This window comes from Caretta caretta, chromosome 4 (assembly GCF_965140235.1).
Source record: "Caretta caretta isolate rCarCar2 chromosome 4, rCarCar1.hap1, whole genome shotgun sequence".
Classification (NCBI taxonomy): domain Eukaryota; kingdom Metazoa; phylum Chordata; order Testudines; family Cheloniidae; genus Caretta; species Caretta caretta.
In genome coordinates this window covers 37422252-37446051 of record NC_134209.1, presented here as the reverse complement: position 1 = coordinate 37446051, position 23800 = coordinate 37422252, and the positions used below count along the sequence as shown (strand labels likewise).

At 44.1% G+C, this 23800-nt stretch overlaps 1 protein-coding gene across 1 annotated transcript in view; it reads left to right on the top strand.

Annotated features, from left to right (window-relative positions):
- The first annotated feature begins 254 nt into the window (after positions 1-254).
- Positions 255-23800, top strand: part of TSPAN5 (tetraspanin 5) — a 146982-nt gene continuing 123436 nt past the window's right edge. The window contains exon 1 of the mRNA XM_075127540.1: positions 255-329. The gene's annotated coding sequence lies outside the window, so the exon portion shown is untranslated. The remainder of the gene's footprint in view (positions 330-23800) is intronic.

The window sequence follows — 23800 nt, the reverse complement described above, 5'->3', positions numbered from 1 at the left end:
CTCTTGGCAAGTTGGGGTGTGATCACTATCTTGCTGTGGTGTGGACTATCTGTGCCCCTTGACACTCTCTAACCGTTCCTTAATGTGCTTTGATCTAGTTCTGGTTCAAAGAGGACTACATCAAAGTGCGCTAACGAACTGTTGATGTGTATCAGCAGGGTGCACACTGTGTACTCTGCATGCATTAACACATGTGCAGAGGCCTCCACACAGACCAGGCAGCAGAAGGTCCTGCATGCATCTCCTGGGAAGCCCACATCCTGGCCTCTAAGGGCCTCTCCCTAGACAAGCCTGCAGATGAGGGGACCCCTGGAGTGGACAATAACTGGGTAAGTGGTACCCCCGGCCCCATCTGACCTCTGCCCTAGTCCTCCTGCTCCTCTGCCCCCCATATCCTACCTCCATCCCAGTTTCCTGCCCCTCTTCCCCCTTGTCCTTCTCCTACCACATTTGCTCTTGCCCCCCAGGGGGTCCTGTCCCCTATTTTCCCCCATGTCCTAGGCTCTATGCCCTAAGCTTCCTCTCCTCCATCTCTTTCCGCCATGTTCTGGTCCATCTGTTACCCAGGGTCCTGTCCCACCATCTGTCTCCACCTCCTCTGACCCATCGAGGTCTGCCCCTTCCCCAGTCATCCTAACTTCCAGGGTCCTGCATCACCGTGTCCTGTCCCCTCCACCTGTACGCCCCGGGGTCATGCCCCATGATATTGGTCCCATCCTCCAGCATACTGCCCTATCTGCCCTCATGTCCTATCCTCCCACCCTGCCCCCCCCATTTTCCTAGCTCTCCCCACCTGTTCCCCATGTCCTAGTCCTCCCCACCCCATTTGTCCCTGTGGCATCTTGAACCCCACCCCATCTGTCCCTTGTGTCCTGGTCTTCCTCTAGGTCCTGGTCCCAGTATCCAGACTCTAATGCCTCTCGTATTCTCCCCCGCATCGTTCCATCCATGTATTGCATGGCCTTGACCCCCTCCCTCCCGCCCCCACAAGCCTAGTGCAGCTCTCCCTTTGCCCTATGGTGCACTTTGGGCTCACACTCAGAGGGGCTCTATCGGGGGGGGGGGGAGGAGATGCAGCCCCATACTGAGTCCCAGCACATGGTGCTCTGAGGGACAGATCCCTAATGCAGTGCTGGGCAAGGCTGCTGGCTCCTCAGGGTGGGGGACCCTAGTGTGGGTCTTTGCAGAGAAGCCTGTTTGTGGAAGAGCATGCTGCTATATTTGGTGCTGTGACCTGGGAGGAGGGTGCTCAGGAGCTGCAGGGGATCACTCCTGTCTCCATGGGGCATCCTCTTTGGTGCTGTTTTAAAGGTCCCATTCACCTTTATACCAGAGTGGGGGTCATAATACACAGGCCTGATGACATGTGAAATTAGCAAACCAATCAATAGCAGTGAAGGTGCGCCCCACCATCATCCCTGGCTGAGGCAGGCCAGGGGGTCAAAGCACAAATCAGGCTGTAAATTGTTTTCCCCCTCTCTTCTCCCTTTGCTGGAAAGTAAGACCGGGCTGCCCTGTGGGTTGTAGAGGCTGTATAGGATGTAGACAGCTCAAGCCTCTACTTGCTTTGCTTGTATTTCAGTCCCTCTCTGATCTTTGCATGGAAATCTCTACACAAGTGCGGAAGAGTTTTTTATCCCGCTGCCTCTTGTGTCATTTCCACAAGAGAAAACAAACGGCCAGTTTCACTTGGGAACAGGGTCACTCTGGCACTTAGTGCATCCGAACCATTTTCGGTCAGTGTGTTCTCCATGCACTACAGTGTTGTTGTGGGGTGACGATCCTGTAACTGTGAGGTGCCCAAGGAGGTGAACAAACATTGCTCTCTCTACATGGCAGAATGCCATTCAACAGTGGGGACAGAGAATAGAGCTTTGGGAGGAAGCCATTCGCTGAGTGGCTAATGTATCTCATGGTGAGGAAATAAGGGTTGCTGTCGGAGCACATGGGTCGGGTTGCTAATGTTTTGGTGCAGTAGGCATGACATGCAAGGCTGGACCCTTGTCCCCACTGTCATGGAAGTCCTGGATTCCATGATTTTCATGCTGCTGGGGTTGTTGGGAGAATCTATTACTTTTGGCATGCTGGGATTTTTTTAATTCTTTTTTTTACATGGGTGGATGGGTGCATGGGTGGCTTGACTGATGATGATACACAGCTGAAAAATCTTCATTGAGAGCTTTAAGTGCTGTAAAGTTTAAACTCCAGGCTGCCTAACATTGGTGGCTAATAGACTGTAGGAAAAAGGATCAGACAGCTCTCAGCAAGAACTCTAATTTCTCAAAAATACTTAATAGGACTTGCCTCCTTTGTTGCTTCCCTCCCCACCCCCAAAGCCCTATCTACTCAGCAGGGTGGGGGAAAAACCACATCCTTTTTCATCTGCATTTAGAGAGACAGGCTAGGGCTACACAGGGGGCTCTGGTACATGATTTCCTTGTTCCACACTGTTCTTGCAGCACCATTGTAACTTGCACGAAAAGAGAGAGGAGGAAAAGGTTATTTTGAGTTTAAAAAAAAAAAAGCCACGTGATGTTTTTAAAACTGTTTCTAGGATTTTTTGCCCTTTTCACCATGGCCACCCACTGATAGCTTAAAAACTGCCATAACCAAAATCATAGCCCTTGGCCTGAGTATAGGCAGCCAAGAGGAAATGCTTGTGCATCAAGTGACTCTGCAGAGGGCAGTATTCCCAGCTACTAATCTTTTACCCACTGTCTGAAGCCTGTATGCCTCTGAGTAAGGCTGCATGGGCATGTGCTATCATCACTAATCCAGCTTTATGTAGCAGTTACTTTCAGAAATTAAAATGAGCATAGCTTTTGCTACAAGATAAAGGAAACACTTGGCCTGTTTTGATTTAGGTGGAATAGGGGAAAGAGTAAAAGGTAGGAAGTCTTCTGCCCTATTTCTGCAATAAGCCCCATATCTAATAGGAGCTTTGCTCTAAGTCCCCAGGACCATGGAATAAGCTAAAACAGTGGCCTACACGTTGGCCTGCTTCCTAATAAATAACTCTGTGGAATGCAGCACCTGTGAGGTGACCTTTCTTTCATGCAATGTTTACAGGTGCCTTTTCAGCATGATGAGCAGGAAATTAGACATTATTTTGCCATCTGTAATGAGGTTTGAGGCTCAAATTCCCTTATGATATCCCACTCCCACCGCTTGGCGTGACTGGAGCTGTCTAGAGCAGGTTCCATACACACATCCAGTCCCACTTCATACAGTTGTTTTCTTCAGTGAAATCCTCCTTTGGTACTATGGTAGACTCTGTCTTTCTGAAATTACAGTTGGGATCAGGTTTTATTTTAATGGTAAGTGCCACTCAAAAGAAGCAAGAAGCTGAACAAATTCTACCTAGCTACCCCTGCTACTACCAATTAGGCAAGTGGAGGAGTCTAAGGGTCCATGAGGCAAAAAGATGACATGTGATAACTGCTCTGCAGACTGGCAGACAGAACTGTATTTAAACCACCAACGGCATATGTTAGCCGATGTTACTTCAAGCAAGAGACAGCTGTGTTTCTTATCCATGAGCAGTGGCCATCAGCAAGCAACGCTCTGACTGAACGGTCTTTAGACATCCCATACCTCCCTAGAAGTGTCAGCCTTTGTGCTCTCTCCTGGGCTGATGGCTTCTGATAATGGAGCAAATTCTGGAGCAAATATGTACCACTTTTGTTGCGTTCAAGGACAGGAAGTTTGTCCATGTGCCACACTTTACACATTGTCTTAACTATTTGGAGCCAGATCCTGCTCTCAGTTATATCCGTGTAAATCAAGAGTAATCACGTCCATTTTAGTAGAGTTATTCCATATTTACACTAGTGTAACCAAGAGCAGAATTTGGCCCTTGACAGTTGACTGCTCAGTACAGCTTTTGGAATGCTGCTGGATAGATCTAGTCTGAGGACAAAATGCACCTCAGATGTTACCCATTGCACAACATTTTGACACGTCACTTCCAAGAACACGTTTTCCACTCCAAGTGCAGGGCACGTTTATTTGATCTTGCCTTCTCTAATACAAACACCGAGCAACAGGTATATATTTGTATTTTTAAAAAAACCACCTACCCCCTACATGCTGCCAAAACTCATCCTCTGGGGAGAGGATGAGAGAACAAACACCACGTGACAAATGTGTAGTCACATTGTTTAATGCACCACTGCAAGGTGCTCAGATGCTACAGCGATAAGCGTGGTATAAAAACGTATGTGGAAAAGAACAGAGTCTGCATTGAGCTGGAGTGGAATGCAACAAGGAGTTTAATATGCCCATTCTATCTTAAGTATACAAAAATATTTTGAAATCAATTGCTGGCCACTCTGCACAATGGACAATATTTTAAAACTTTTGATGTCTAAAGTGAGGCACATTTATTACCTAGATAACTGGTTTTATTTTAATTGGTGCTGACCCTTCAAGTCCCATTTAAATCTATGGGAGTTAGGTGTCTAACCCACTCAGGGACTTTTGAAAATTCCACTAGGTACTTATCTGCAGTTTTGGGCACCTAAATATATTTGAAAATCTGGCCCTGAGGAGTCTGTCCTATTGATTTTCAATAAGACTTAGTCTCTGAAGTGCCTAACTCACTTTTGAAAATGGGACTTAAGTGCTTTCAAAAATGTTACCATTCTTTTAAGGGGCTGCCAATATTACAACTTTTTAAATGAATTTGTAACCCGTTACTGGCACGGTTGGCTAAACAGTTGGCATATGTCCACGCACAATGTGGCTCTCAGTAAGTATGTCATCTAAGTATTTCACCCTGGCCAGAGGCCCAGGCTGGCTACGTGGTTTTCCTTCTATAACAGCTTTACCACTATTTGCTGCTGTTGCTGCTGCAGTCTTGACAGGACTCCTGTTGCAACCAATTTACCATGTACTCATCTTTCCCTTTTGACTGCGTGGAGGAAAGCCTAAGAATATATTGGGCATGCTATTTTCTGCAAAGGAACTATAGGACAACTGCCCAGATTTTCCCAGAATGCAATTACACTGAAAGAGGCAGTGTGCCAGGTACAGGCTCACGGACATCAGGTACGTCTAGTGTAAATTCCAGCTTGAGGAGACATGCCCACGCTAGCTTTGATTGAGCTAGTGCACAAAAATAGAGTGCATCGGGAGCTAGCGACCCTGACTACATAGTCGGCAAAGATGCTATGCATGTGCTTAAATGTTTAGTGATTGTAAAGTTCAAGGGGGTTGGTGACCTGAGTTTGGTCTCCTGAGTCTTAATTTTGTCATATCCTAGTAAAAGTTACTACCCCCCTTTTTTCATGCTTTCTCTCTGTGTGTGTGTGTGTATATCTTTCTACTGTATTTTCCGCTGCATACATCTGATGAAGTGGGTTTTAGCCCATGAAAGCTTATGCCCAAATAAATTAGTTAATCTCTAAGGTGCCACAAGGACTCCTCATTCTTTTTGCTGATAGTCTAACACGGCTACCACTCTGAAACCGTTTGGTGCTGTTACTATTGCTGACAGCCTCTCCGATTTCAGCAAAAGGGTTCCCATGTGATCACACACCCATTTCCCCTCTTGTTCTTCTCTCTGTTTAATCAGGAGCTATGAGAACTTCTAGCTAACAGTTAGAAGAAATTCCCACTGCAGCCCATCCCAATGCTGGCAAGTGGAGAGGTTGGGGAAGAACTATGTGAAATGCTCTTTCCTCACTTCCATCAAGTGCTCAGTCCCTCTAAACTCATGAATGCAGAGCTCAATCGTCTTGCATTTCAGTGTAATCTGCCACTGGATGGCTGGACCTCCACTCTGTCCTCCTTTAATTTCTGTTCCTGGCTCAGTGTGACACTACTTAGTACAGAATAATGAACATGCTCAGTCTAAGCTGTCTCACTCCCCTCTTTATAGATTGACATTTTAAAAAATGGCTCATATTTTTAACCTACTTGCTAGTAAGTTTTACGAAATCCTGATTATCTTCACAGACTCTCTCCACACTAGAAATAGCAATGCTAACCTTTTGGCAACAGTATGCATGTTTTGGAGGGAGGGGAAATATAAATGCACAATCCACCTAATCAGAATTTGTCAGCTTCCAATTCCTTAACACTATTTTTGCTTTCTTTACATTCATCATACACGTGCCAATTTGGCCGTCTTCAAAGCTCTTATTTTGTAGGCTTATGCACACAAGAGTTGCAAAACTGACAACTTGCCCCTCAATTGTTTTATTATTATTGCTGGTATAGTAGCGACTAGGACCCCATTGAGCCTGGCGCTATACAAACAGTGAACAAAAATACAGTCCCTGGCCCAAAGAGCTTAAAATCTAAGTGTCAAAACACAGCAAAGTTTTAAGAAATTAAAACAATGTAGCCAGCTAGCTTGGTTTCATGGCAGAGACACAAACAGGTATCTGTGAGAAGCTGGCACACATTGTCATCATTTTGAACAGAGATGTCCCTCTTGAGCATAATTAGCAGTCCCTGTTAGGTGGCTTTGCCAAAATGGCAAATTTAAGTAGGTCTAATACGTTTTGTTTTATTAACAGCTGGCTTATCAGCCAATAAGTCTAATATTTCAAAGGTGGGAAAACCTGAGTGCCTGATTATTTCAGGCTGGTACACTATACTGAGCAATTGATCATATTTCACAAGGAAAACATTCTATCAGGTTAGCTGACAAAAGGAGTGCACAAAGACTAGGTCTGTTCCTTGAAGTACATGATTACTGTATTTTTAATTTGTTTTTGCTGTTTCTGGTCCTATTTTTTACATCTTGTGGGTGTGCATATATTCTTATGTTTTAGATATAAACTGGAATAGTTTTTGAACAGCTAGATTGAGGGGAGCAGAAAAGAAAATTTTAAAATAAAAAACAAAATTAGCATATTTTGGTTGTTCCCAGAAGTGTGCTAGACCGTTCCCAGAAACAAGTAAAGGCCGTCCCTGCCCAAAGGGATTGCAGTCTAAGTAAGGCCTCAAACCTGCAAGTACTTGGGTGGGTGAGTAGTTCGTTATTTATGTGAGCGTGACTTACTCGTATGCCTAAAGATCTAATTCATAAGCTCTTGAAAGATCAGGCTTGACATAACAAGGGAGGCCCAAACAGAGGGCTATGGAAGAGGAGAGGAAGGAAATGCTAGTAATTGCACTTGATTACTCAGTAAGGCATATACCCATTTCAATGGTGCCGTTAAATTGGTTTGATTTAAACCTTCTGTAAGCAAAGTGCAAAGAAGGTGGCTCACTGAGCAGGTCTGGGGAGGGCATGCCAAAAATTGGCATGCAAACAGCCTCTCATAGTTCCAAGGGCAGTAGCAGCAATGAATGCTGATTATATGGTGTTCAGTTTGTGCAGCAGAAGAGGCGCAGGAAGTTAAAGTGAAAGGCCCCATGTTCACAGCGGAGCAATGGTGCCAATGGAACCAGAAAGCTGCGAGTCTCTGAGAGAACAGCTCCGGAATAACTGCCAGCACCACACTTGAGAATTGGCAGCTCCTGGGGTCTTGGCCTGCAGGGGGGTTTGTGGTGCCATGCGTACAAAACCACAGTGAGAACTCAACCATGGGCCTGGCTTGGCAAATCCACTTTGCTTATAGGCAAGTATAAGAATTCCTAAAGTGCTGTTCCTCCCCAAGTTATTTTGAAGGGTGGCCTGCCTGTTTTTAATAAAACAAGTGTAGTTAATATAATAACTTTTCGATTAGAAATAGTCCCCAAGCCGAATGCTGGAGCCAAGCAATCTGACCTTTGGGCTGTTCAAAATCTAAATCAGGATCCAAATTTTGCAGCTTTGGCCCGTGCTTACTGCGCAGTGTTTTTAAAACCAGAAACTGCACAAGAGTGTGCTGAAGGGCCCAGATACCTAGAGAAAGTGACATTTATCACATTACTGACTTGAAACTTACCTTTCCGCTTCCATAGTTTAGAGCCTGATGACTAGACTTGCTACAGATTACTGGCTTCTGCTGCGTGTGGAGAGCCAGAGAACTGTCTGCAAGCATGTTACAATCTCCACACTCCAGTACAGTGGTGGGTAACCTGTGGCCCATGGCTTCCCGCAGCTCCCTTTGGCCAGGAACGGTGAACCACAGCCCCTGAGAGCTACGGGCAGCCATGCCTGCGGACAGTCAGTGTAAACCAGCTGTCTCGCAGCCTGCCAGTGGATTACCCTGATGGGCTGCGTGTGGGCCACAAGTTGCCCACCACTGCTTCAGTAGATAAATGCATCATCTTAGAAGGACAAGTAAACCTTTAACAGTATTGCATAATTTTGTAAAGTAGTTGTTGTTGCTATTTCATGCCCTAATATGCATGGTTTTGCAAATCTCCTTATTTACCTTGTCCTTCTAAGGCAGCTCCAGTCTGTAGCAAAATTCTGCAGTGGTTATACAAGTGGTTATATTTGTTGTTGCTGTTATGAAGTCTACATTTGCTAGCAAGTACCTCTTGCTCCACCTCCAGGGGGCACCAAACTACATGTATACCTGCTGCTGTGCTGTAAAGTGCATATTGGGGCACCACAAGACAAGGATGAAACAATCTGTTGTAGGACTGGACAATGGAAATTTAAAACAAGGGGGCAATTTTTAGTCTATTGATGTAGTATGTCCCTCTTATACTGATTGCTTGTGGGTATGCAGCATATAATTTTAAACTTGCTAGACATAAAATATAAATATGTGATTTGTTTTATTTTTCCCTAGCTTCTTTAATATAGCATTGAGGATATCTCTTTCCTTACCACTTTAAACTGCTCCATCTCCCCAGCCTTCAAGTCCCCCCGATCCTTCCAAGTAAGAATGACCAAAATGGTGGTTCTTTCAACATTGTTTCTTAATTGACAGACTATTGTTGCATGACAACGGGCACCTTGTCCCCATCCTCCACAACCATGGCTGAGTGGAAATCCAGCCAGTGTCTTGTTAAACCAGCAAAATGTTTGCTGAGATCATGGAAATTCTACAAAAATCATGCATCTTGAAAGCCATTGGTGACTCCAATGCATTTCCACCTTTGTAAATGGAATGAAAAAGACAATGAAACTATTTCTGAATGTGTGGCTGAATTATAGAAATTAGCAGAGCATTGCCAGTTTGGAAAATGTTTTAAATGATTCATTAATGGACTGGTTAGTGTGTGATATGCAAAATGAACCAATTAAAAAAACATAGTTCTTAACTGAGGCTGATTTGGACTCTAAAATGTACATTAGAAATTCCTGTATCTGTGGACGCCTCTACTAAAGATGGAATCTGTGCAACAAACTGGGAGGTCAAGCAGAAAGCACAACATTGACAACATGCAAAAGGCTGTGTGCTTCCACAGTGGGAAAATCTCACAATGCAAGCATGCATTGGTTCAACCTGCAGAAAATGCAATAAATTGGGGCATGTCCATAAAACGTGCAGTGCAAAAAGCACAATCCCCACTTCATGAGGGCAATAACAGGATTTCAGATTCATCAGCTTTCACATGGCAAGATGGAGCCCACTGAGAACGTTATAGCATTCATTTCTGCAATCACTTAACGCTTTGTTTATTGTCTTCTAAATTGTTTGGATTTCTTTACAAACCGAAGGAGCAAGACTTAAAATGGAGCTGCATACAGAGTCTGTTGTTCTGTTATTTCACAGCAGGATTATCAGACTACTTAAAGAGGAAAAGTTGCGGAAGACCAGCCAGTGTTACTAAACATGCATACAAAGGAAATCCTCACTCTGCTGGGTTGTGTTAGAGCGAAGGTAACCAATGTAAACAGCGTATGCTAAACCGCTGTGTAGTGAAGTCAGCGTGTCCTGCATTTTTGGAAGAGGGAGGCTGAGAGAGATACAGCCGCACAGGCAGTGGCGTGGGAACAATTTTCTAGCGGGCGTGCGGAAGGCGTGAACCGTATATTTAGGTGGTTGTTACTACGTCAAGCCAGGGGGTGCAGCAGCACCCCTAGTACCAACACCTATGTGCACTGGCAAAGCTGAACACGCCTACAGGTTTTCAAAAAAACAAATGAACTCGGTCTCTCAATAATTAGCTGAACTTTTGGACAAGGTAAATTATTTTGTCAGGGTGGCATCAGAATCTTAAAACATAAACAAAATTGTGCTTGAAGAGGGAGCAATTCCTTTTTTTTTCTTTTTCCCCCTCCCCGCATCTCATCCTATACTGTTTAATACTGGAATACAGTGTCCAGTTCTGGTGTCCACATTTTAAACAGGATGTGGAAATATTGGAGGAGATGCAGAGAAGAGCCAGAAAAGTTATTTGACAGCTGGAGAAAGTGTCTCACAGGGAAAGACTTAAAGAACGCCATCCGTTTAGATTATCAAAAAGAATTTTGACAAGTGACTTCCTTACAGTGTGTAAGTACCTTCATGGGGAGAAAAGGCCCCTTTATCTCATGGAGAAAGGCATAAAAAGAACCAATGGGTGGGAGTTGAAGCCAGACAAATTCCAGTTAGAAATAAGGTACAATTTTCTTTTAAAACCAGTGAGAGTGATTTACCATTGGAATAAATTACCAAGGGAAGTGTTGACTTCTGTCTCGATGTCTTCAGGTCAAGACTTGATGCTTTCCTGGAGGATGTGCTTTAATCAAGTACAAGTTATTGGGCTCAATACAGGGGGAACTCTGCTGAAATTCTACGGCCTGTGATACATACAGGAGGTCAGGTTAGATGATCTAATGGTCCCTTCATAGATTTTTTTTTTTTTAAAGTGCCAGAATTTCTAAATGAACACAATGGACAGAAATGGTGTTGATCCACAGAGTTCACCAAAGCTTTTGATGTGGCCAAGACGCTAACAGCATCTGAAAGGGTCCTTACACACTACAGTGCATCTTTTCCTGTAAAGGTAATTTGCGACACTTCCCCAGATGAGAATAAAGAAAAGGAGGACTTGTGGCACCTTAGAGACTAACAAATTTATTTGAGCATAAGCTTTCGTGAGCTACAGCTCACTTCATCGGATGGAATAAGAGCAGTACTTTCACTTGTGATAGAAGATCATCCTGAAATAACCATGGCCTAATTCTAGATTTCTTACCTCTGCAGAATGTAACGATGCTCAGATTACTAGAGGAACTAAAAAGAGAGGTAAAATGTTTCACCAGTATCTGTATGGTGAAAAAATTTACTGTGGTTAACGATCATCAATTCTTTAACTGGAAGAAAAGATCGCTGGTAGTGGCTGCAGTATGGTTACAGAGGCTGGTGATAATCCTAGGTACTCACCATTATAGTTTGAGTTCACTCCTGCCACTTCCAATGGCAAGTAAGAATACGGCATGGGAACCAGAGACACAGTATGTTCTTTATGGGAAACCGAACCCTTGACAGTGACAGAAGTCATGGTACAAGTTCTAGTGTTGCTAATTTTGGTTGGATGTATTCCTAGAGGTTTCCTTACATGCCATTATCTTTAATTAAAGATAAATGCCTGGAGATTAATGCCATGACAATCCTGGAGGGATGGCATCCCTAGGTATACTAAACTAAAAATTATCTAGTACTAGCTAAAGTGTGTGATGCTACAATGAGCGGATAGGCTAATGTACATAAACAACTGTTTCCGGTTTTCTGTGCTTGAAGAGAACTTAAGTGTATATCAAGGTTGAGAAATGTGTGGTATGAGACTGGTGATTACTAGGAAGGTCAAGTCACACGTACACCAAGAATTACATAAAGGCCATTTGGGAATTGTAAATATCAAAGTCCTGGCCAGGAGTTGAGTGGAGGCCTGGGATTGATACACAAATAAAAGGAAATGGCAAAACAATCTCCAGGCTGTCAAACACAACACGTGCCTTAACAGGCTCTGTTGCGTCCTTGGGAGTGTTCATTTATTCCATGGCAATGAATCTACAGACCATGCTGGGCCATTTATGGGACATATGTTTTTTATTGTAGTCTATGTCCATTCTAAGTTAAGTTGTGTATGAATTCAACTAATTCAGTGCAGAGAATGGAAGTGTTAAGACTATTGTTTTCACAGATGGCAGTTACAATCTGAGTAAGTGATGTTGGAGCTCAGTTCACATCTGAAAAATGTCAATTCTTTTGACAAAAGAAATGGTATCAAACATTTCACATCTCCATACCAACTTCTCACAAATGGACTAGGGGAGAGCTTTATCTTGACATTAAAATGACCAATTTGAGCTATAGCTCCAGAGCAAAGTAACTTACAATACAAGACAGAGAATTTTCTATTGGCCAACATATTTGCTACTTGTTAGATGCCATCATCAGTGCTGCTATTAGGATGTAATTTAAGGTCTAGCCTGCTCTCATTAGAGCCTGATTTACTTAGTGATGTTCTGAAGAAACAGTGTGATCAAATGACCACAAGAGTCACACTTGACAGTGCAGTTTTCATTTGGGAGCAAAATGTCTTAGGAAGAGATTACTGAGAAAATGCACAGAAACCTGAAGTGATTACATCACAGGCTGGTCCTCTATCTTATAGGATAGAAATGGTACCCAACATGTCATGGAGAAGACATAGAAGATTAGGGTTGGAAGAGACCTCAGGAGGTCATCAGCGTTCGAACACAAGTTCAGTGGGATATACCAGTGATGCCTAGGGAAAATACCAAGCCGACAGTACAGTTGCAGACAGTGATGTGTGATAGTAGAAACAGGGACATGAGGCACTACAAATGACCCTAACACTAAACAACTGGAGGATGTTGCTGATACAGCCACACCAGAAAGTACAGATACTCTTCCAGATGTTGTGATCCCTACCTGATATTATCCAGAGAGAAATAGTTAACCACCTCTCAGTCATAATTGGTAGCCTGCAGTATATTTAATTTGAAAAAAGTGTCCTTCTCATTAAAAAGAGAGGAGTATGCAGTGTGTAAGTGGTATTATTTGTGGAGTTAAAGTAGTATCTCTTTAAATAGTTTGTGAACCCCCTAGTGGCCCTCACTGTCTTCTGTGTTCCAGAAACCAGGCCACTGCCAGAGCAGTAGTGTATGTGGGTAGCTAAGGCTTGAATGTGGTATATATTTATTAAACATGGTTATTCCAGACCCCTCTGTACCCAGATGGTTCCTTCCTACTATTACTGTGGTTTAAAGGGCAAAAGACAAAACAGATACCTATGTCAAAACAGAGTATTCAGTAACCAAAGAAAAGCCACAGTTTCCACTTTATGCAGAGAAACTGAGAGCTCAGGGTGTGTATTCTCTCAGAGGAAGCAAAACAAGGCACACCTAGGAACAGGTCTGGTATTATGTATTCTCAGAGCCCCAGAACTTCATTAATAGCTTATGTAGTGCTGATTGATTCTGCAAGCTGGGATTCTCAGGTTATGGCTTCATGGGGTAGCCTTAAGAGAAAACACTATTATACAGCACTGTAAGAGCAGAAAGAGGCTAGGGTCGAGTGTGTCGGAGATCTTAGCAGCACGCTAGAAAAATACTTCCTACACCCTCTAGAAACTCACTAACAAGTATCGGCAAGAACATTAAATAGAAACGGTATCTGCCAAGTGGGTAGAGAAACTTGAGTTCCTCTGCTGGAAAGCTTTGTCAAATTTTGCCATTGGGATAACAACTGGACACAACTTCACTGGGGTCAATAGAGCTGCACCTATTTACATCAACAGTGAATCTGGCTCCACATCAGTGGCCACTCTAGAAAACTAAATACTTCTCAGGATTATAGGTGTACCTAATTAAAAACAGGTGACATTACCAGCTTGTTTAGAAAGTGGTTACACTGACATAAATGGTGACCTAATGCTGTAGGGTGGACCAGGCCTAAATCCACTGTCCCGGGCTATTTCCTATCTTGATCTCTTCAGTTTGGGGTATGGCTGCTATAGTTCAAACAGGCTGTAGTGGCTTAACTCAACAGCGTCCCATTATGGACCTTTTGGGGCATCCTGCAGGTCCTTGTGGGCAGGGCTGCATAAGTAAGATTGGAGGGGACTAACCCCACGACCTGTCTCTTGTTCAGTATCACAGTTCACTCTCTGCTGGGTGCTCCTCGGTCTCCTCGGCAGTCTCTCGTGGTCAGGGATGCAGTGCTTCTTCTCCAGTGGCTGTCCCGGCTCCTAGTGATGCTTCCCCAGTTTAGGGATGCAACTAGCTCCTGCCTCTTCACCAGTCAGCCCTGAATTGAGCCAGGTCCTTCCTTTTCTTCTCTGTCCTGGCCTGGCATTGGCCGCAGGTATAGCGAGGCATGCCTAGCTGGTCCCCTAGGCTCTCTTTAACCCTTTTCATGCTGATGTGGGGTTTCTCAGCTTCATCACAAGCCCATAAAAACAAAATGCATTTTAATACAGCCACATGCAGTATACAGCTCGGAACAAAGAATGCAGGCCATCTGTCCAGACGTGGGGGTGGGGATGGAACTGTATCCTGGAAAGCAGTGACTCTGGAAAGAATTTAGGGGTCCTAGTGGACAAGCTACTGAACATGAGCACCCAGTGCGATGCTGTGCCACAAATGGCTAATGTGATCCTTGGATGTACAAATGGGAGAAGTTAGTAAGGCTCGGGAGGTGATTTTACCTCTGTATATGGCACTGGTGACACTGTGACTAGAATACTGCATTCAGTTCTAGTGTCCACATTTTAGAAAGGATATTGAAACACTTAGCAAGAGCGAAGAAAAGAGCCACAAACATGGTTTGACAACTTAAAACCACAAAACCTTAATTGAGAGACTTAAAGAACACAATTGGTTTATCTCATCAAAAAGAAGACTGAGAGATGACTTGATTGCAGTGTATAAATTACCTTCTGTCATAGATTCACAAGATCTGTGTTATGCCTCTGCTTGTAAGCAGTCTCTTAGAAGAGCCCCTTCAGTGTGCCAGAGCCCCAAGGGGTCCCACTCTTCCTTAAGGGGAGGCCAAGCAGCCTCAGTGGCTCCAAAAGTGAGCCCTGGGCTCCAGCACTCCTATTTCACACCATGAACTCTTCACAGAGAGCCCAACCGAGACAGACTCCGGGTCTGAGACTTTTATACTCTGCAGGGACCAATGCACCTTTGCAACTATTTGCAGTGACACCAGGAAGCCTTTTCTAAACGGAGGAGGGTTTATTAGTCAATTGGAACACAGCATTGGGAACATAGGTGGTGGGTATAATTGGCCAGGGAAGGCTTAGCCTCCCCTGCTGCTGCCGGACACCCAGTTGTGGGTTTTGGCAGTTCGCACAGGGGAAGCTTTTGCTTCTTCTTATGCCCCAGACAGGTTCCAGGGCAGCTGAGGAGGCGGTACGTGCTACTCAGCTGCCTGGATTCATTTGTAATCTCCCTAGACTCCAGGATGATTACTGATGAACCCGGGAAGCTGAGTAGCACCTACCGCCTCCTCAGCCGCCTCAGAACATGCATGGCATGTATAAAAAGCTCAGGTTCTTTAGGAAGAGACGAGCTTTTCCCATGTGGCGGCTTGGGGTCTCAAGAAGAGAGGCGCGGCATGACTGGGGTGGCTCTGGCCAGCCCGGGGCTCCTCTGGCCATGGGGGGCCCTCGGGCAGAAGGGGTGGGGCTAGCCTCCCTGAAGGGGGACTTCACCCGCCACCCATGATTGGGAAGTTCTTGGGTTAGCCAGCACTCCATATAAACAAGTGCTGTGGAGTCCTCTTGTTGGCTCTTTCTCACCCCACACTAGAGCTGCAGTGCTAAGACAGGCTCCCTGGCTCCGCGTGGCTCCCAGAAGCGGCTGGCATGTCCCTCTGTCTCCTAGGTGCAGGGGTGGCTACTGGGGCTTCGTGCACTGCCCCTGCCCCGAGTGCTGGCTCCACAGCTCCCTTTGTCTGGAAATTGCAGACAATGGGAGCTGCGGGGGCGGGGCCTGCAGGCGAGGGCAGCATGCAGAACCCCCTGGCTGTGCCTCCGCGTAGGGGCCATAGAGTCACACTGGCCACTTCCAGGAGGTGCCTGAGGAAAGCGCCACCCAGAGCTCACACCCCAAACCCCCAGCCCTTGGCCCCTTCCTGCACCTAAACTCCCTCCCAGAGCCTGCATCCTGCACCCCCTTCCCCACTCCGAACCCTTTGGCCCCAGCCCAGAGCCCCCTCCTCTATCCCAAACCCCTCATCCTCAGCCCCACCCCAGAACCTGCACCCCAGCTGCATCCCCTCACCCCCTCCCATACTCCAATCCCCAACACGGAGTCCCCTCCCACATCTTGAACCCCTCATTTCTAGCCCCATTCTGGAGCTCTCACTCCCCCCCCCCCCCACACACACACCCAACCCCCTGTCCCAGCCCAAAGTTCTCTCCCACACTCCGAATCCCTCGGCCCCAGCCGGAACACCCTCCTGCACCCCATATCCCTCATCCCCCAGCCCCTCCCTAGAGCATACACCCCCAATCCCTTGCCCTAGCTAGGTGAAAATGAGCAAGTGATGGAGGGAGGGAGGATGGAGTGAATGTGGGCAAGGCCTTGGAGCAGGGGGCAGGGCAAGAGTGTTCAGTTTTCTGCAATCAGAAAGTTGGCAACCCTACCCCACACCCATCTCTTTGTCAGTCCCGCGTGAGAATTGCTGAGGCTCTCTGAAGGCCAGCTCTTATCCCAGCCACCTGACATCATTGTCCTCCTGCAGGGCCATGCTGAGTTCATATGTTCTGCCTGCCAGTATATCTCCTTGTTCCAGTCCTTGGGGCTCCCATTGATATGGGTGGGTTTCAGCCCTCCTTTTAACAAGCCATGCATAGCACTCCAGACAGTTATGTGACACAAGCACTTCACTGTGATCTGTTCTGCCCCAAGAACAGCTTCTTAACTCTTTTGCACCACTGGAGTAGCAATCCCAAATCAAGCAAGTTCCTGTCTCGTATGTCATTCCTACAAGAACTGCAACAGTTCCCACTTCGTCATACCTTCACAAGGAAGAAATACTGGGTACTAAAGGGCTCTTTAATCTAGCAGAGAAAGGCATAACAAAGCTGAAGCCAGACAAATTAAAGTTAGAAATGAGTCAAACAATTTCAACAATTAGGGTGATTAACCATTAGAACAAACTACTAAGAGCCGGGAGGATTCTCCATCTCTTCTTGTCTTCAGATCATTAGTGGATGCCTTTCTGGAAGATATGTTTTAGCCAAAACCAAAAAGTTATGCTTTAGATAAACCCAAGTTATTGAGCTCAATAAAGGGGTAACTGGGTGAAATTTAATGGCCTCTGACATACAGGAGGTCAGACTAAAGGATCGCATATGGTTTCTTCTGGTCTAGTCTGCTAGATCAACGAGAGTCTTATTGCTGGATATCTTGTCTCTGTGTGAGTGAATATAGATACCGATCAAACCAGCTCTTAACCTTTCCTTGATAAACTAAACAGATTGAGCTTTACTTTACTTTAGCCTTTTACTGTAAGCCATATTTTCCAGATGTTAAAAGGGACATAATATTCCAATAACTGCCTCACTAAGGTAATATCACTTCCTTGTTCCTGCTCAGTATTTTCCTGTTAATACATCCAAGTATTGTGTTTAGCCCTTTTTGTCACAGTATCGCACTGAGAGCTCATGTTTAGTTGCTTATCTACAATGACCCCTGAGTGCTTTCCAGAGTCATCTTGCTCAGCTCCCAGAACCAAGTGGCCAAGGCCATGTGGGAATAGTGAGCTACAAGGGATGGCCCAAAGGTGAAGGAGTTTTAGTGTGCATTTGGAACAGGTGACAAAATGTGTTTGTAAAACAGATGAAGCTGGTGCTGAGAACTGTGCTTCCAACTGGCATTCTGAATGCTGAATTACCCATGTAGAAGCTGTTGTTCTGCAGTTTTTGCAGTCTGATCCCTCTGTTCAGGCTGAACAGAAATTGTGTACATATTGTAAAAGGCATCTTAAGTTCGCACCTGTCCATTTTTTGGTGTGTGAGGAATCAACCCACTATAGTAATCCCAAACTCTTCTTTAACCTCTCTGATTCTGGGATAATATAAAATGTTTTAGTTAATTTAAAAGTACAGTTGCCTATAACACTATTCCAGACTTAGAAAGCAAATGAAATATTGTAATATGAGCCCTGTCACTGAAATTGGTAAAATGTTTATTTTTTAAAAGTTTGATTAATTTTAGGGCTGTCAATTAAAAAAAATTAATCGTGATTAATCGCGCTGTTAAACAATAATAGAATACCATTTATTTAAATATTTTTGGATGTTTTCAACATTTTAAAATATATTGATTTCAATTACAACACAGAATACAAAATGTACAGTACTCACTTTATATTTATTTTTATTACAAATATTTGCACTGTAAAAAGAAATAGTATTTTTCAGTCCCCCATTACGAGTACTGTAGTGCAATCTCTTTATCATGAAAGTTGAACTTACAAATGTAGAATTATGTACAAAAACCCCTGCATTCAAAAATAAAACAATGTAAAACTTTAGAGCCTACAAGTCCACTCAGACCTACTTTTAGTTCAGCTAATCGCTCAGACAAATGTTTGTTTACTTTTGCACGAGATAATGCTGCCTGCTTCTTGTTTACAGTGTCACCTGAAAGTAAGAACAGGCATTCTCATGGCACTGTCATAGCCAGCATCGCAAGATATTTATGTGCCAGATGCGCTAAAGATTCATATGTCCCTTCTTGCTTCAGCCACCATTCCAGAGGACATGCGTCCATGCTGGTGAATTGACGGATTCTGCTCAATAATGATTCAAAACAGTGCAGACCAATGCATGTTCATTTTCATCATCTGAGTCAGATGATGTCTGACTCTGAGTCTGCCACCAGCAGAAGATTGATTTTCTTTTTTGGTGGTTTGGGTTCTGTAGTTTCTGCACGGAGTGTTACTCTTTTAAGATGTCTAAAAGCATGCTCCACACCTCGTCCCTCTCAGATTTTGAAAGGCACTTCAGATTCTTAAACCTTGGGTCGAGTGCTATATCTATCCTTAGAAATCTCACCATAGGTACCTTCTTTGCGTTTTGTCAAATCTACAGTGAAAGTGTTCTTAAAATGAACATCATCATCTGAGACTGCGAAAACATGAAATATATGGCAGAATGCGGGTAAAACAGAGCAGGAGACATAAAATTCTCCCCCAAGGAGTTCAATCGCAAGTTTAGTTAACGCTCAATTTTTTTAACGAGCATCGTCAGCATGGACGCATGTCCTCTGGAATGGTGGCAGAAGCATGAAAGGGCATATGAATGTTTAGCATATCTGGCACATAAATACCTTACAATGCCAACTACAAAAGTGCCATGTGAATGCCTGTTCTCGCTTTCAGGTGACATTGTAAATACGAAGCGGGCAGCATTATCTCCCATAAATGTAAACAAACTTGTGAGTCTTAGCAGGTGGCTGAACAAGAAGTAGGACTGAGTGGACTTGTAGGCTCTAAAGTTTTACACTATTTTGTTTTTGAGTGCAGTTATGTAACAAAAAAACTCCTACATTTGTAAGTTGCACTTTAATGATAAAGAGATTGCACTACAGTACTTTTATGAGGTGAACTGAAAAATACTATTTATTTTGTTTATCATTTTTACAGTGCAAATATTTGTAATAAAACAAATATAAAGTGAGCAGTGTACACTTTATATTCTGTGTTGTAATTGAAGTCAATATATTTGAAAATGTAGAAAAAACAACCAAAAATATTTAATAAATTTCGATGGGGATTCTATTGTTTAACAGTGCGATTAAAACTGATTAATTGCAGGTAATTTTTAAAATTACGATTAATTTTTTTGAGTTAATCAGGTGAGTTACCTGCGATTAATCGACAGCCCTAATTAATTTCCATTCAGTGACACCCTATAAATGGATAAACTGTTAGGGATAATCATTACATAGATTATGGTAATCATTATTCCGTTTTACATCCATGTTGGCTATGAAGCATTAAAAAATTCTAATGTGTGCCAATAGGTGGTGTTAGTAGAGTGCTGTGACAGTAGTATATTTAAACTTTTGTGACTTGACTTATCTGTATTTATAGTGTTTTGCAAAAGCTGTGCACTAATATTACTACTGCATACAGTCAAGCGTATTGTGACACATTTTTACCTCTTGGTACATACAATTTGCAGGATGTATTGCACACTCTTTTTTGCTCTGTTCTTCCTGCTGGTCTCAGCAGGTCTTATTAAAAACACATATAAAGTTGATATCCATGTGGCAAATTGTATAGCCATTTGATAAATTAATGTATCATGCACCTTTGACCACATCACCCATTCTCTGCCCACTAATCCATCTTCACAAGCACTTATTCAGACATTCCAAAGAGCTGCCATTAAAAAAAATCCACTGGCCAGAGAAATGTTTTTGTTCTCCCCCAGATGTGATATTTCCCTATTGTCTCCCCCTTCCCACATACTCTCATCAAAAAAGTGACACCTGCTCAGGACTTCAGGACAGGCAAGAAACAGTGATAGATTCTTCTGTACCTAAAATGCCATATCTCTATTAAAGCCTGTTATCTTGCAAGCTTGGTGGAACAGATACGGAAGAGTTTTACTACCAAAAAGAGGAGTTTCTCATCTTTGCAATGAGAAACACAGTGTTCACTTCTAGACCTGGAAAGTCTCAAGATATTAGACATTTAATTTGACATTTTTCAAGATGCTCTTGAAGGCTATTTTAGAAAAATTTATTGCTCTGAGACCTATTGGATTTATGGTAACAAAAGGACCTATTTTTATCAATAGAGGGATACAAAAAATAGTCCCAATATATTATTAATAAATTATGTAAAACATTTCTAAAATAGTTTTTCTCCAATATGTGAGGTATATGCAGAATAGATTGCAGTGGGATGTGGTATAAAGTTGGACTGATACCCATTTGGAATAACCTGCATAATGCAATCATGGCTTTACTGCTTTTGATTACTCAGGCCAACCCAAATTTATACGGATACAATCTTTCTATTGTACCACACCAACATGGATTCCATATTTCCTTTGTGCGTTAGGGGTAGGAACCTATGAATAGACAAGGGAATGTAGGGTGCAGAAAAGAAACTGAGATGTGCAGGGGAATGAGGGGAGCAGAGCAGCAACTGGGAAATGTGGGGGGATGCAGAAGGGAGAATAGGGTGTAGGTGAATGCGAGGAAAGCAAGAGCGAGACTGAGGGATACCTAGGAATATGAGGAACTGGAAGTAGACTGAAGAGGTGCAGGAGACTGAGATGGTATCAGTGGGATTGCAGTATTGCTAATGCTCACAATTTTATTGTGAGTTTCTGAATATTTGGTGTTTTTTTTCTTAAGGCCTCAGCTTCTGGAATCATGCTTAACTGTGAATCTCAGCTTTCGTATAAAAAGAAAGTTTCTAGCCCTAATGGTTGAGAGAAAAGCTTTAAAATGTGAACCCTAAAAGATCCCACACCAGCAGGCAACTGACAATAAGACAAAATGTATGATTTTTGAAATCTCATGATTGGTTTAAAAATCCCCTGATTTTTGGTAGACCTGACACATGATGTTAGAATATTTGGGGTTGGCAATACTGGAATAGGGGATGACAGAAGGGGAAAATGTGATGGAAGGAAACTGTGAAGGGGAAAGGAAGGAAAATATGGGATGCAGTTATGGGACAGGAGATACTCAGGGAGAGTGGAGGAAGAATGTGAGTGAGGCAGAAGACTGGATAGAGCAGGGAGAGAGTGAGATATGATAGTAATAAGGGAAGGGAATAGAGAAGTATAGAATGGCAGCTCTTCCCACCCTAAGGGCTAGGAAGGGGTACGGGCCATCAATGGGGAGGTTTACATAAGAATGGCCACTCTGGGTTAGACCAATGGTCCTTCTAGCCCAGTATCCTGTCTTCCAAGAGTGGCTGGTGTCAGCTACTTCAGAAGGAATGAACAGAACAGGGCAATTTATCTGTGATCCAGCCCCTGTTGTCCAGTCCCAACTTCTGGCAGTCAGAGGTTTAAGGACACTGGGAGCATGGGTTTGCATCTCTGCCATCTTGGCTAATAGCCATTGATTGACCTATCCTCCATGAAGGCATCTAACTCTTTTTTTGAACCCAGTTATGCTTTTGGTCTTCACAGCATCTCCTGGCAGTGAGTTCTATAGGTTGATTGTGCGAAGAAGTATTTCCTCCTTATGTCTGTTTCAATTTAATTTGTGTTCTTATGTTCTTAATTGAGTAACCCCTGTTTTTTGTGTTATGTGAAGGGGTAAGTAACCCTTCCTTATTCACTTTCTCCACATCATTAATGATTGGTGGTGTTCTCGTCCATCCTCCCCATGGAAGGAAAAGGCCTGGGTAGGGACCGTCGAATTGTGGAAGTCAACGAATGGCTACGCAGGTGGTGTCGGAGAGAAGGCTTTGGATTCTTTGACCATGGGATGGTGTTCCATGAAGGAGGAGTGCTGGACAGAGATGGGCTCCATCTTACAAAGAGAGGGAAGAGCATCTTTGCGAGCAGGCTGGCTAACCTAGTGAGGAGGGCTTTAAACTAGGTTCACCGGGGGAAGGAGACCAAAGCCCTGAGGTAAGTGGGAAAGCGGGATACCGGGAGGAAGCACAGGCAGGAACGTCTGTGAGGGGAGGGCTCCTGCCTCATACTGAAAATGAGGGGCGATCAGCAGGTTATCTCAAGTGCTTATATACGAATGCACAAAGCCTTGGAAACAAGCAGGGAGAACTGGAGGTCCTGGTGATGTCAAGGAATTATGACGTGATTGGAATAACAGAGACTTGGTGGGATAACTCACATGACTGGAGTACTGTCATGGATGGATATAAGCTGTTCAGGAAGGACAGAAAAGGTGGGGGAGTAGCACTGTATGTAAGGGAGCAGTATGACTGCTCAGAGCTCCGGTATGAAACTGCAGAAAAACCTGAGTGTCTCTGGATTAAGTTTAGAAGTGTGAGCAACAAGAGTGATGTAGTGGTGGGAGTCTGCTATAGACCACCGGACCAGGGGGATGAGGTGGATGAGGCTTTCTTCTGGCAACTCGCAGAAGCTACTAGATTGCACGCCCTGGTTCTCATGGGTGACTTTAATCTTCCTGATATCTGCTGGGAGAGCAATACAGCGTTGCATAGACAATCCAGGAAGTTTTTGGAAAGCGTGGGGGACAATTTCCTGGTGCAAGTGCTAGAGGAGCCAACTAGGGGGGGAGCTTTTCTTGACCTGCTGCTCACAAACCGGGAAGAATTAGTGGGGGAAGCAAAAGTGGATGGGAATCTGGGAGGCAGTGACCATGAGTTGGTTGAGTTCAGGATCCTGACACAGGGAAGAAAGGTAAGCAGCAGGATACGGACCCTGGACTTCAGAAAAGCAGACTTCGACTCCCTCAAGGAACGGATGGCTAGGATCCTCTGGGGGACTAACATGAAGGGGAAAGGAGTCCAGGAGAGCTGGTTGTATTTCAAGGAATCCCTGTTGAGGTTACAGGGACAAACCATCCCGATGAGTCGAAAGGATAGTAAATATGGCAGGCGACCAGCTTGGCTTAACGGTGAAATCCTAGCGGATCTTAAACATAAAAAAGAAGCTTACAAGAAGTGGAAGGTTGAACATATGACCAGGGAAGAGTATAAAAATATTGCTTGGGCATGTAGGAATGAAATCAGGAGGGCCAAATCGCACCTGGAGCTGCAGCTAGCAAGAGATGTCAAGAGTAACAAGAAGGGTTTCTTCAGGTGTGTTGGCAACAAGAAGAAAGCCAAGAAAAGTGTGGGCCCCTTAATGAGTGAGGGAGGCAACCTAGTGACAGAGAATGTGGAAAAAGCTAATGTACTCAATGCTTTTTTTGCCTCTGTCTTCACTAACAAGGTCAGCTCCCAGACTGCTGCGCTGGGCATCACAACATGGGGAGTAGATGGCCAGCCCTCTGTGGAGAAAGAGGTGATTAGGGATTATTTAGAAA